The sequence below is a fragment of the Octopus sinensis genome, linkage group LG3 (assembly GCF_006345805.1).
Source record: "Octopus sinensis linkage group LG3, ASM634580v1, whole genome shotgun sequence".
NCBI lineage: Eukaryota > Metazoa > Mollusca > Cephalopoda > Octopoda > Octopodidae > Octopus > Octopus sinensis.
Window position 1 is genome coordinate 51,125,474 of NC_042999.1, and position 12,114 is coordinate 51,137,587.

General features: G+C 40.6%; 1 pseudogene; it reads right to left on the reverse strand.

Moving 5' to 3' along the window:
* Positions 1-565: 565 nt before the first annotated feature.
* Positions 566-665, reverse strand: LOC115210036 (annotated as a pseudogene).
* Positions 666-12,114: the final 11,449 nt, after the last annotated feature.

Sequence of the window (12,114 nt, forward strand, 5' to 3'; positions counted from 1 at the left end):
AAACTTGTCCATGTGCCTGTATTTGCTAAAAATTTCATATCTGGAATTAAATAACATAGTGGAATTCTTGTACCTAAAAAGAATCTTATGTCACTACCTTACTTTCTCTCTTTATTTCTAGAGTCACACCCACCAAACTTCACACTAAACATCATCATCATCATCATCGTTTAACGTCCGTTTTCCATGCTACCATAGGTTGGATGGTTTGACCGTGGTCTGAAAAGCCAGGGGCTGCACCAGGCTCCAGGCTGATCTGGCAGTGTTTCTACAGCTAGGTGCCCTTCTTAACACCAACCACTCCATGTGTGTTGTGGGTGCTTTTTATGTGCCACCAACATAGGTGCCAGGGGAGGCCGGCAATGGCCATGATCGGTTGGTGCTTTTTACATGCCACTGGCACAGAAGCCAGTCAAGGTGTCGCTAGCATTGGCCTCATTTGGATGGTGCTTTTTACGTGCCACCGACATGGGTATCACAACTACAATTTCCATTTGATTTTTATTTTGATGTTGATGTACTTAACTCAATAGGTCTACTCAAGTGCAGCAGGTCACCCTACGATAACAATATGGAACGCTTCACGAATTTGCATGTCATCCTTGCACAAGGCCATGCTAATCTTCTCTGTATCATTCCAATTTTAGAATATGTACCCCCATTTCCTTTCCAGAAGAATTGCCCACTGGATTTTTTTGTTCCTGATCATGTTTTTCCTTCAGGCATCAACCAACAGATATTCAACCTAAACACACACCGCAGTTGACCTCACCTGTCTGGAAGAGCTTATAAAGTTCATGAATTACTACCTCTCCTTTCTCTTCCAACCAAATTGTGATAAAAATTATAGTGGTTATAATAAAATCATTCACTATACATTTATGAATAATTATCTAATTTATAGATGTTCCAAATTATAATCAGATCAAGCAAAAATTAATTTCCATCAAATTATGATAGTTTTTTTTTATAATGATTGAACAGTGTTAAATTAGGCAGAATGAAGGGGAAAAAAAACTTTATTTAAGTGCTGTAATCAGTGTGGCCACTGTACATTTCTGCCAAGAAATAATTGCATAGCAACTCTGTGAAAAACACCTAATTTTCCTTTGCCTCATAAATGCTGGACATCAGATGTCATATATCATAGTATTTTAAATATGTTTATGAAAAACTGAAAATATCTATGCGTTAAAATTACATTTTTTTAATAATTGGCCGAAGTTCCAGAGTAACTCCAGGGCCAAGATTTTTGTGTGTTGGCACTTATCAAACTGGTTTCTAATCAAGGGTTCATAAATTTATATACTGGTGATAATGGTATACCCCTGGTTTATTCTGGAACAAATTATTAAAATAGTTATAGCATTACATGTATAATGCATTAAAAAACATGTATATACACATTTTGAGTTCTATTTTCCTGTTTGCATCACCAACCTTATGTATTAAGTTTATCTAGCTATTTGTTATCTATTTATCTAGCTATTTGTTAACAATTTATCAATTTGTTATCAGTTCTGAAATGGCATTATTTTGTTTTTGTTTTATATTTTGTTGGGGGTTTTTTTGTGCTTCCAAAAAAAAAAACATTAAAAACATTTTTGAATTGTTAATGAGAATAAAAACAAATCATGTGAAAATTTAAGTAAAGATAGAGTAATTACTGATTTTTTTTCTCTAAATTAATTAAAGATATTCCTAAAACTGTAAACTAGATTAGGATTCAATGAATAATAAATACATAGTGTTGTGGTTTATCCTTTTAGATCCTATTTAGCATTTATAAATTTATAATAATTTAAATTAATAGACATAGAATCACACATCATTCAATCCAGGTTAGATCTGATTGAACAGATAGTAAAGGGTGTTCCTGCTTATCATCCTCTGTATTTTTGTATATCTAGGATAGCATTATTGTCTAGTGTATCTTTTTTTTTTTTGTTTAAGATAGTAGGTTGGGACTTGAGGTAATTCAGCTGCTATTTCTGACATGTTAGGCAACCACAAATGAGCTCCATCAATCTCATATTAGCTGGAATGACATTGTTGTTAATGCTGTAGTTTAACACCAGTAATCCCTTTTTATCTAACATAAACAGCTTTATATAAAAAATTCCTTACCACATATCTATATTCTTTTCTACGCAAGGCACAAGGCCCGAAATTTGGTGGGAAGAGGGGAAGACGGTTAGATTGAGCCCAGTACCCAACTGGCACTTAATTTATTGACCCCAAAAGGATGAAAGTTAAAGCTGACCTCGGCAGAATTCGAACTCAGAATGTAAAGACAGAGGAAATACTGCTAAGCATTTCACCTTGTAAGCTAATGTTTCTGCCAGCTCACTGCCTTACCACATACCTACATTGTGCAAGGATGATACTCTTCGAGTGTCCTATATTTAACACAATTTTCCTATCTTACTGTAAGGGCTACCTGGCAAAAGCAATGGCAGTGGCAGCGGTCGGCGGTCGGCAATGGTAGCAATGATGGCGGTAGCGGCAATGGCGGTGGTGGCAGCGATGGCGGTGGTGGCAGCAATGGCGGTGGTGGCAGCGATGGTGGTGGTGGCAGCGATGGCAGTGGTGGCAGCGATGGCAATGGTGGCGGCGATGGCGGTGGTGGCAGCGATGATGGTGGTGGCAGTGATGGCGGTGATGGCGGCGATGGCGGTGGTGGCAGCGATGATGGTGGTGGCAGTGATGGCGGTGATGGCGGCGATGGTGGCAACGATGGCAGTGGCGGCGGTCAGCATGGTGTCAACGATGGCAGTGGCGGCAATGGCGGTGGTGGCAGTGATGGCGGTGGTGGCAGCGATGGCGGTGGTGGCAGCGATGGCGGTGGTGGCAGCGATGGCGGTGGTGGCAGCGATGGCGGTGGTGGCAGCGATGGCGGTGGTGGCAGCGATGGCGGTGGTGGTGGTGGTGTTATACACGACAGGCTTTCACACAATCTCTGTCTACCAAATTCCATAGACATAATAACGGCCCATAGTGTCCTTCGGAATGGGACTGAACCTGGAACAACATAGCCTGTATATGAACTTCTCACTCACACAATCATTTCATCATGTTAAGAATTCAGGTGAGACAGAGTAATTAGGTTAAATATTTAGTCAATTAATTTTTTCACTTCTTAGACAAGTACAAGAATTCATAACCTGTCTCTTTAAATACACACTGAAAACAATATAAAACAATATAAAGCTCAGATAAAAATTTATGAAAGTGAATGAAATTAATTCAAATACAAGGCATAAACATATTAACAGATACTTTACAAATTGTTCATTGAAATAATACCTTTAATTGCAGCGATTAAAAGCTAATGAATTATTGCAAACAGAAGTTATAATTCAAATAAGCTCAATCAGATTTTTCATTAAAAATTTCTTTTCCAACGAGGGATCCTCTACATGGTTACTCAACCTGCTAAAAGTAACAGACAATTCCGTGCCAGTGGAGCACTAACAGCTCCATCCGTGTGGGATCTCTGCCAGAGCAGCTGTCTGGCTTCCATGCCGGTGGCACATAAAAATCACCATTTGAGCGTGATCATTACCAGCGTTGCCTTACTGGCACTTGTGCCAGTGGCATGTGAACAAAACATTCAAGCGAGGTCATTGCCAGTAACGCTGTACTGACTCCTATGCAGGTGACATATAAAAAACACCATTCTGATCGTGGCCATTGCCAGTACCACACCAGACTGGCCCTCGTGCTGGTGGCACATAAAAGCACCCACTACACTCTCGGAGTCGTTGGTGTTAGGAAGGGCATCCAACTGTAGAAACTCTGCCAGATCAGATTGGAGCCTGGTGCAGCCATCTGGTTCGCCAGTCCTCAGTCAAATCGTCCAACCCATGCTAGCATAGAAAGCGGATGTTAAACGATGATGATGATGATGATGATGATGATGATGATGATGATGATGGTGGTGTTGGTGATGATGATGATGATGATGATGATGATGATCTTTTATAAGGAGAGAACACATTAGATAAAAAAAAAATTCTAACCTAAAAGCTTGGGTTGGTCATGATTGAAATCATTTTGATAATAGGTCTGCTTCATCTGGATTGACCATGGGTTAAACAATTGCAACGATAATGGTGACAACAATAATATCTACTATATCTAATTAGCGTCATATCATACACAACGATTCTTTATTTTTACTTTGTTTTTCATAATTATACTTCATGATAATTGAAAACAGATAATGTAAAGAAAAGAAAATCATGGACATTGTTTCCTTCATTGAAATCCTGAAAATGTCATATTGATATTAGTTAATATAAATCTTAATCCTCTGTGTGTGTGTGTGTGTGTGTGTGTGCATGTGTGGAGGCATGTGGTTTAGTGGTTAGGGTGTCAGCACCATGATCGTAAGATTGTGATTTCGATTCCTGGACCAGGCGATGTGTTGTGTTCTTGAGCAAAACACTTCATTTCACGTTGCTCCAGTCCACTCAGCTGGCAAAAATGAGTAACGCTGCGATGGACTGGGTCCCATCCAGCTGCGGAACACATACACCATTGAAACCAGGAAACTGGGCCCATGAGCCTGGCTAGACTTTAAAAGGGTGCATTTATTTTATTTTATTATCATCATCATTTAACGTCCGCTTTCCATGCTAGCATGGGTTGGACGGTTCAACTGGGGTCTGGGGAGCCCGAAAGCTGCACCAGTCCAATCAGATCTGGCAGTGTTTCTACAGCTGGATGCCCTTCCTAATGCCAACCACTCCGAGAGTGTAGTGGGTGATTTTATGTGCCACCGACACAGGTGCCAGACGAGGCTGGCAAACGGCCACGCTCGGATGGTGTTTTTATGTGCCACCGACACAGGTGCCAGATGAGGCTGGCAAACGGCCACGATCGGATGGTGTTTGTTACGTGCCCACAGCACGGAGGCCAGTCAATGCGGTACTGGCTACGGCCACGTTCGGATGGTTTTCTTGTGTGCCACGTGCCACCGGCACTGGTACCACAAAGATACAAATTCCATTGATGTTCATCTATTTTGATTTGTTTTGATTTGATTTGATTTTCACTTGCCTCAACAGGTCTTCACAAGTGTCACAAGAAGGAAGGTATGCACAGGTGGACTGACTACGTCCCAGGTAGGGGCCACAGGTTATGGCCCGACTAGTCTTGCCGGGTCTTCGGATGGTGTTTTTATGTGCCACCGACACAGGTGCCAGATGAGGCTGGCGAACGGCCACGATCGGATGGTGTTTGTTACGTGCCCACAGCACGGAGGCCAGTCGGTGCGGTACTGGCTACGGCCACGTTCGGATGGTTTTCTTGCGTGCCACCGGCACTGGTACCACAAGATACAATTCCATTAATGTTCATCTATTTTGATTTGTTTTGATTTGATTTGATTTGATTTGTTTTGATTTCATTTTGATTTTCACTTGCCTCAACAGGCCTTCACAAGTATCACAAGGAGGAAGGTATGCACAGGTGGACTGACTACGTCCCAGGTAGGGGCCATGGGATATGGCCCGACTAGTCTTGCCGGGTCTTCGGATGGTGTTTTTATGTGCCACCGACACAGGTGCTAGATGAGGCTGGCGAACGGCCACGATCGGATGGTGTTTGTTATGTGCCCACAGCACGATGGCCAGTCGATGCGGTACTGACTACGGCCACGTTCGGATGGTTCTCTTGTGTGCCACCGGCACTGGTACCACAAAGATACAGATTCCATTGATGTTCATCTATTTTGATTTGATTTGATTTGATTTTCACTTGCCTCAACAGGTCTTCACAAGTGTCACAAGAAGGAAGGTATGCACAGGTGGACTGACTAGTCTTGCCGGGTCTTCGGAAGGTGTTTTTATGTGCCACCGACACAGGTGCCAGATGAGGCTGGCGAACGGCCATGATCGGATGGTGTTTGTTACGTGCCCACAGCACGGAGGCCGGTCAATGCGGAACTGGCTACGGCCACGTTCAGATGGTTCTCTTGTGTGCCACCGGCACTGGTACCACAAAGATACAGATTCCATTGATGTTCATCTATTTTGATTTGTTTTGATTTTGATTTTGATTTTCACTTGCCTCAACAGGTCTTCACAAGTGTCACAAGAAGGAAGGTATGCACAGGTGGACTGACTACGTCCCAGGTAGGGGCCATGGGTTATGGCCTGACTAGTCTTGCCGATATAAATATATACATGCATACATAAATACATATATTACATTCTCACACACACACACACACACACACACACACACACACACACACACCACACACACACATACACATACACACACACACATATACATACATACATACACCTTAGGGTATTGCAAAAGACCTGGTTGGAAGACCAACCTTCTGAGTTCTCTTTATAGGGCTCAGAAAAACTGAAGGGTGGCTGCAATAAGTGTGTGAATCTGAGAGGGGAATAAGTTGAAAAAAAATCATAACTAACTCCTGCATTTTCTTCAAAACCAGGAACTTTGCAGTGCCTTCTCATATACATACATACATACATACGTACATACATACATACATACATGTGTGTGTGTACATATATGTGCATGATTATCACCACTGCACAATCTGTGTTATTTGTGTGCATTCCCCTATAACTTTGTAGGTCAGTTAAAAGAGACTGTTAGAGTGAGTACCAGACTTGCAAACCCTTCAACACAGTGCCCCAGTATGACTGTAGTCTTAAAAAAATAATAATAATAATAATGAAATTATTGTATACAGTGCTCAGGTGCACCACAACTTGTCAGAAAGTGCATATAAAGTATATGCAGTAATGTACAAATGTCTGGAAAACGAACAATGTATGAGTCAGACACATGCTTGTGTGTGTATGGAGGGGAAAAAATTAGGTGTAGTGTTGGCAAATCTCAGGAAGTATGGAAGTTTTGAAGGATGCAGTGCTCCAACAAATAACAACTGATGCTGGCAGTTTGTTCCGTGCTTCAGCAACTCTCAGTGTGAAAAAATGTTTCCGAAAGTCATGGGAGCTGTGCTGTTTTCTGACTTTGTAAACATGTCCACGGGTGTTAGACGGGTAGACTTTGAAAAGGTGCTCAGAGTTATTGTTTGTAAGATGGTTAATAATTTTATGGGTGTTTGCTAAGTCAGCTGCCAGACGTCAGAGTTTCAATGTGTCCATGCCCAGGGAAGTAAGGCGTTCAGAATATGGCAAAAGCCTGATGGAGGGTGGATGGGCAAGGCATCTTGTTATAGAAAAATCTGCCTCAATGAACTCCTTCCAACCCATGGTGTTCCATCCAGGTGGGGAATATATATATACCATGAAACCAGTCATGACTCAAGAAAGTAACTTTACCTTTACCTTTACAAATATTTTACCTGTTTTATGTTCAACATGGCTATATCCGGTTTCTCACACCTGACCTACAATTTCATTCTAAAAACAAACAATCATAGGTGTAGGAGTGGCTGTGTGGTTTGTAGCTTGCTTACCAACCACATGGTTCTGAGTTCAGTCCCACTGCATGGCACCTTAGGCAAGTGTCCTCTGCTATAGCCTTGGGCCGACCAAAGACCCTTGTGAGTGGATTTGGTAGACAGAAACTGAAAGAAGCCCGTCATATATATGTATATATATATATATATATATATAGTTAATCCAAAGAAAGCACAAAAAAACACAACAACGCGAGGATGTGGAACAAATATAGTATTATTGGTCGCTCAGGAAAGAAAGAAAGAAGGAGGGTTTAACATTTCGAGCGGAGCTCTTTGTCGGAAACATAGGAGAAGGAAAGATCCAGAGAAAGGAAGACAGAGGGAAAAAAATCGCCAATGGTACACACGAGGTCACATTTTGAAAAAAAAAAAAAGGGAAAAAAAATATAATATGTGTGTGTGTGTGTGTGTATGTTTGTGTGTCTGTGTTTGTCCTCCCAACATCACTTGACAACCGATGCTGGTGTGTTTACGTCCACGTAACTTAGCGGTTCAGCAAAAGGGACCGATAGAATAAGTACTAAGCTTACAAAGAATAAGTCCTGGCGTCGACTTGCTTGGCTAAAGGTGGTGCTCCAGCATGGCCATGGTCAAATGACTAAAACAAATAAAAGAGTAAAAGAGTTAAGGAGTAAAGAGTAAATCACATAATTGAAATCTTAAAGCTACATGATAATGCATGGTTACAGCCTCGTCTGGCACCTGTGTCGGTGGCACATAAAAAAACACCATCCGAGCGTGGTCGTCTGCTAGCCTTGTCTGGCACCTGTGTCGGTGGCACATAAAAACACCATCCGAGCGTGGCCGTTCGTCAGCCTCGTCTGGCACCTGTGTCGGTGGCACATAAAAACACCATCCGAGCGTGGTCGTCTGCCAGCCTTGTCTGGCACCTGTGTCGGTGGCACATAAAAACACCATCCGAGCGTGGCCGTTCGCCAGCCTCGTCTGGCACCTGTGTCGGTGGCACATAAAATCACCCACTACACTCTCGGAGTGGTTGGCGTTAGGAAGGGCATCCAGCTGTAGAAACACTGCCAGATCTGACTGGCCTGGTGCAGCCTTCGGGCTCCCCAGACACCAGTTGAACCGTCCAACCCATGCTAGCATGGAAAGCGGACGTTAAATGATGATGATGAATTCAAAACAATATGAATAGATAAGCTTTACATTTGACAGAATAATCTGAATGCCAAAGGGTTAGAGATACCAATTGACAAGAATCAAGTCCACAAAGCTATCACGTTTTGGACATATGACATGTTAGGTGTTATTTCCCAAGACTATCCTGACAGGAAGGTGAGGAGGATGAAGAGAGCAAGATGCCATCAAAGATGTTTGGGAATTGATGATATCAAAGAATGAACTGGAAATAGGAGCCTGGATAATTGTTGGCATACAACAGAACTCAGAGGGAACTGGAGATTGTGGGCAAGCCAGTCCTTGGACACAGGGAGGCAATCAAGCTGAAGATGATGTTTTAAGTAATCAAAATGACTCTACCAAAATGCTACAGTCTCTCATTCATCACATACACTTTCACTCTTTTACTTGTTTCAGTCGTGTGACTGCAGCCATGCTGGAGCACCGCCTTTAGTCAAGCAAATCAACCCCGGGACTTATTATTTGTAAGCCTAGTACTTATTCTATCTGTCTCTTTTGCCACACCACCATCGGTTGTCAAGTGATGTTGGGGGGACAAACACAGATGCACAAACATATACACACACACATACATATATATATATATATACATATATACGACAGGCTTCCTTCAGTTTTCCATCTACCAAATCTACTCACAAGGCTTTGGTCGGCCTGAGGCTATAGTAGAAGACACTTGCCCAAAGTGCCACGCAGTGGGAGTGAACCTGAAACCATGTGGTTGGTAAGCTAGCTACTCACCACACAGCCACTCATGCACCTATGTGACAATATGTTTTATTTCATATCAAACATGTGCAAGAAAAGCATATAACAAAATTAGTCTCTGAATATTGAATAAGTTCGCAAACAATTTTTATATGCTAACAAACAGAAAAAAAATTCAAAGTAAAGAAACCAAAATAAATATGAATATTTTTTTAATTTGATAAAACGTTTCCAATCTATCTGTATCCTTTTTGCATTTTTATTCTTTCTTTATTCTTTTTAACATTATCAAAAACATATTTTCAGATATTTCATATTTTACTTTCTCTGAAATGATTATTCTCAAATATTAAATTTACTTTAATGAAAAAAAACATTACTAATGCTAGATTCTCAATTGAATTTTCAATTTGCCAGCATTTTTGAAGATTATCTGTATTTTGGCCGTTGTATTTCCACTAGCAACTGATTTTCTTTGTTTATTGTTACCTCCCCTTCCTCCTCACATTTTGCAATTAATTTTCTCTCATATCCTCTATTTTCACTCTACCTACTCAGCACTACAAGCATAAATACACACACACACACACTCTCTCTCTTTCTCTCTTCTCCTTCCTAGACAAAGGGTTCTACTGCTCAAAATATTAAGCATCTCTTTTTCCTCACAACTAAAATAATTTATTCTACTATGCAAACTTTCAGTAGAATTTCTTGTATCCATGGCCACTTTAGTTTTGAAGTCTGCAGGACATTTTTTCCAAAGTTAAATAATTTATTAAACTTAATAAATCATTAAACACCAAGCTGAGTACAAGCTACCAGAAATGATCTCTACGTAAATATCAGTGGATTCTCAATCATTTGTATTAGATTTACCGATGTTTAAAAATCTTGTAAATGTCATATTTTAATAGGTTTATTTATTTATTGAAATGAGGATGGGAGGAGCGTCTACCCAAGTGATATTTGAACACAAAATACTTTAACATAATTATAATTTGACCAGACATGTTGTTGTTGTCATTTTGCTCCCAAGTCAGCTCTGATAAAAGTATTTCGTTCCTGATCATCTATTTGAATTACATTGTTACCTCCATCATTGTCATCAGTGCCATCATCATCATCATCATCATCATCATCATCATCATCATCGTCATCTTTTAACATTGACATCACCATTGTCATCATCATCATCATCATCATCGTCATCATCACACCATTATCATCATCATAGTCATCATCATTATAATCAACACCATTTTTGCTGTAATTATCATTATCATCAACATCATTAACATTATCATCATCATCATCATCATCATCATCATTACCTATTTCCTTACTACCCACAGGGGGCTAAACACAGAGCGGACAAACAGATTAAGTCGATTATATCGACCCCAGTGCGTAACTGGTACTTATTTAATCAACCCCGAAAGGATGAAAGGCAAAGTCGACCTCGGCGGAATTTGAACTCAGAATGTAACGGCAGACAAAATACCTATTTCTTTACTACCCACAAGGGGCTAGACACAGAGAGGACAAACAAGGACAGACAAATGGATTAAGTTGATTATATCGACCCTAGTGCGTAACTGGTACTTATTTAATTGACCCCGAAAGGATGAAAGGCAAAGTCGACCTCGGCGGAATTTGAACTCAGAATGTAACGGCAGACAAAATACCTATTTCTTTACTACCCACAAGGGGCTAGACACAGAGAGGACAAACAAGGACAGACAAATGGATTAAGTTGATTATATCGACCCTAGTGCGTAACTGGTACTTAATTTATCGACCCCGAAAGGATGAAAGGCAAAGTCGACCTCAGCAGAATTTGAACTCAGAACGTAACGGCAGACGAAATACCGCTCAGCATTTTGCCCGGCGTGCTAACGTTTCTGCCAGCTCCATCCTCATCAACATCATTCTTGCTGTATTCATTGTTATCGCTATCATCCTTGTTCTTTTCATTGCCCTAATTGTCATCATCGTCATTGTCTTTGTTGCCATTGTCATTAACATCATCATTATTCTCAGTTTTTTGTCGCTATTGTTATTGTTGAGCTCCAAGTCATCCCTCATTGAGTAGATTTACTTTCAAACGCTTTCCATCTACGACCATCCAGGCTTTTCATATATCTACAGCTATCCAAACCAGCAGCTAAATTATCTCTCCTGTATAGGCCATTAGGTTCTCACAAATATCAAAGATTCCCATAGAATCAATATTCTTTCCTGATTTTTAAGACAGACTGAGGCCCTTGTGCTGGAGTTTAACCCCAGATTAATTCCTTAATGTTCAGGTTATTCTATCAAATTTGGTTCCATTAGTTACAATGACAAGGGTTCCTGCTGCTCCGATCAATGGAACAGCTTGCTTGGGAAATTAATGTGCACATGACTGAGTGCTCCACAGACATGTACTTTTGATATAGTTCTCAAGGAGATTCTGTGTAACACAGAGTGTGACAAGGCTTGCTCTTTGAAACACAAGTACTAAGCACTGGATTAACCATTAAAGAAAATAAGCACATGCTTAGGGCATCAAGAGAAGGAGAGGGGGCACCACAGAAATGGTTAATGGTTTATGGCACAAAAGAAATCACATTAAACTTGCTAAAGTAATATTCAGGATGCCTTTATCTCTACTAAATATAGATGCAGATGTATTACCTAAGATTAATTTTGAGGATCTGATCAAAGACTTTGCAATTTAAAAAAGTAGGAGGAAACTATTCAAATATAAATAAAGTGGAAGTATACAA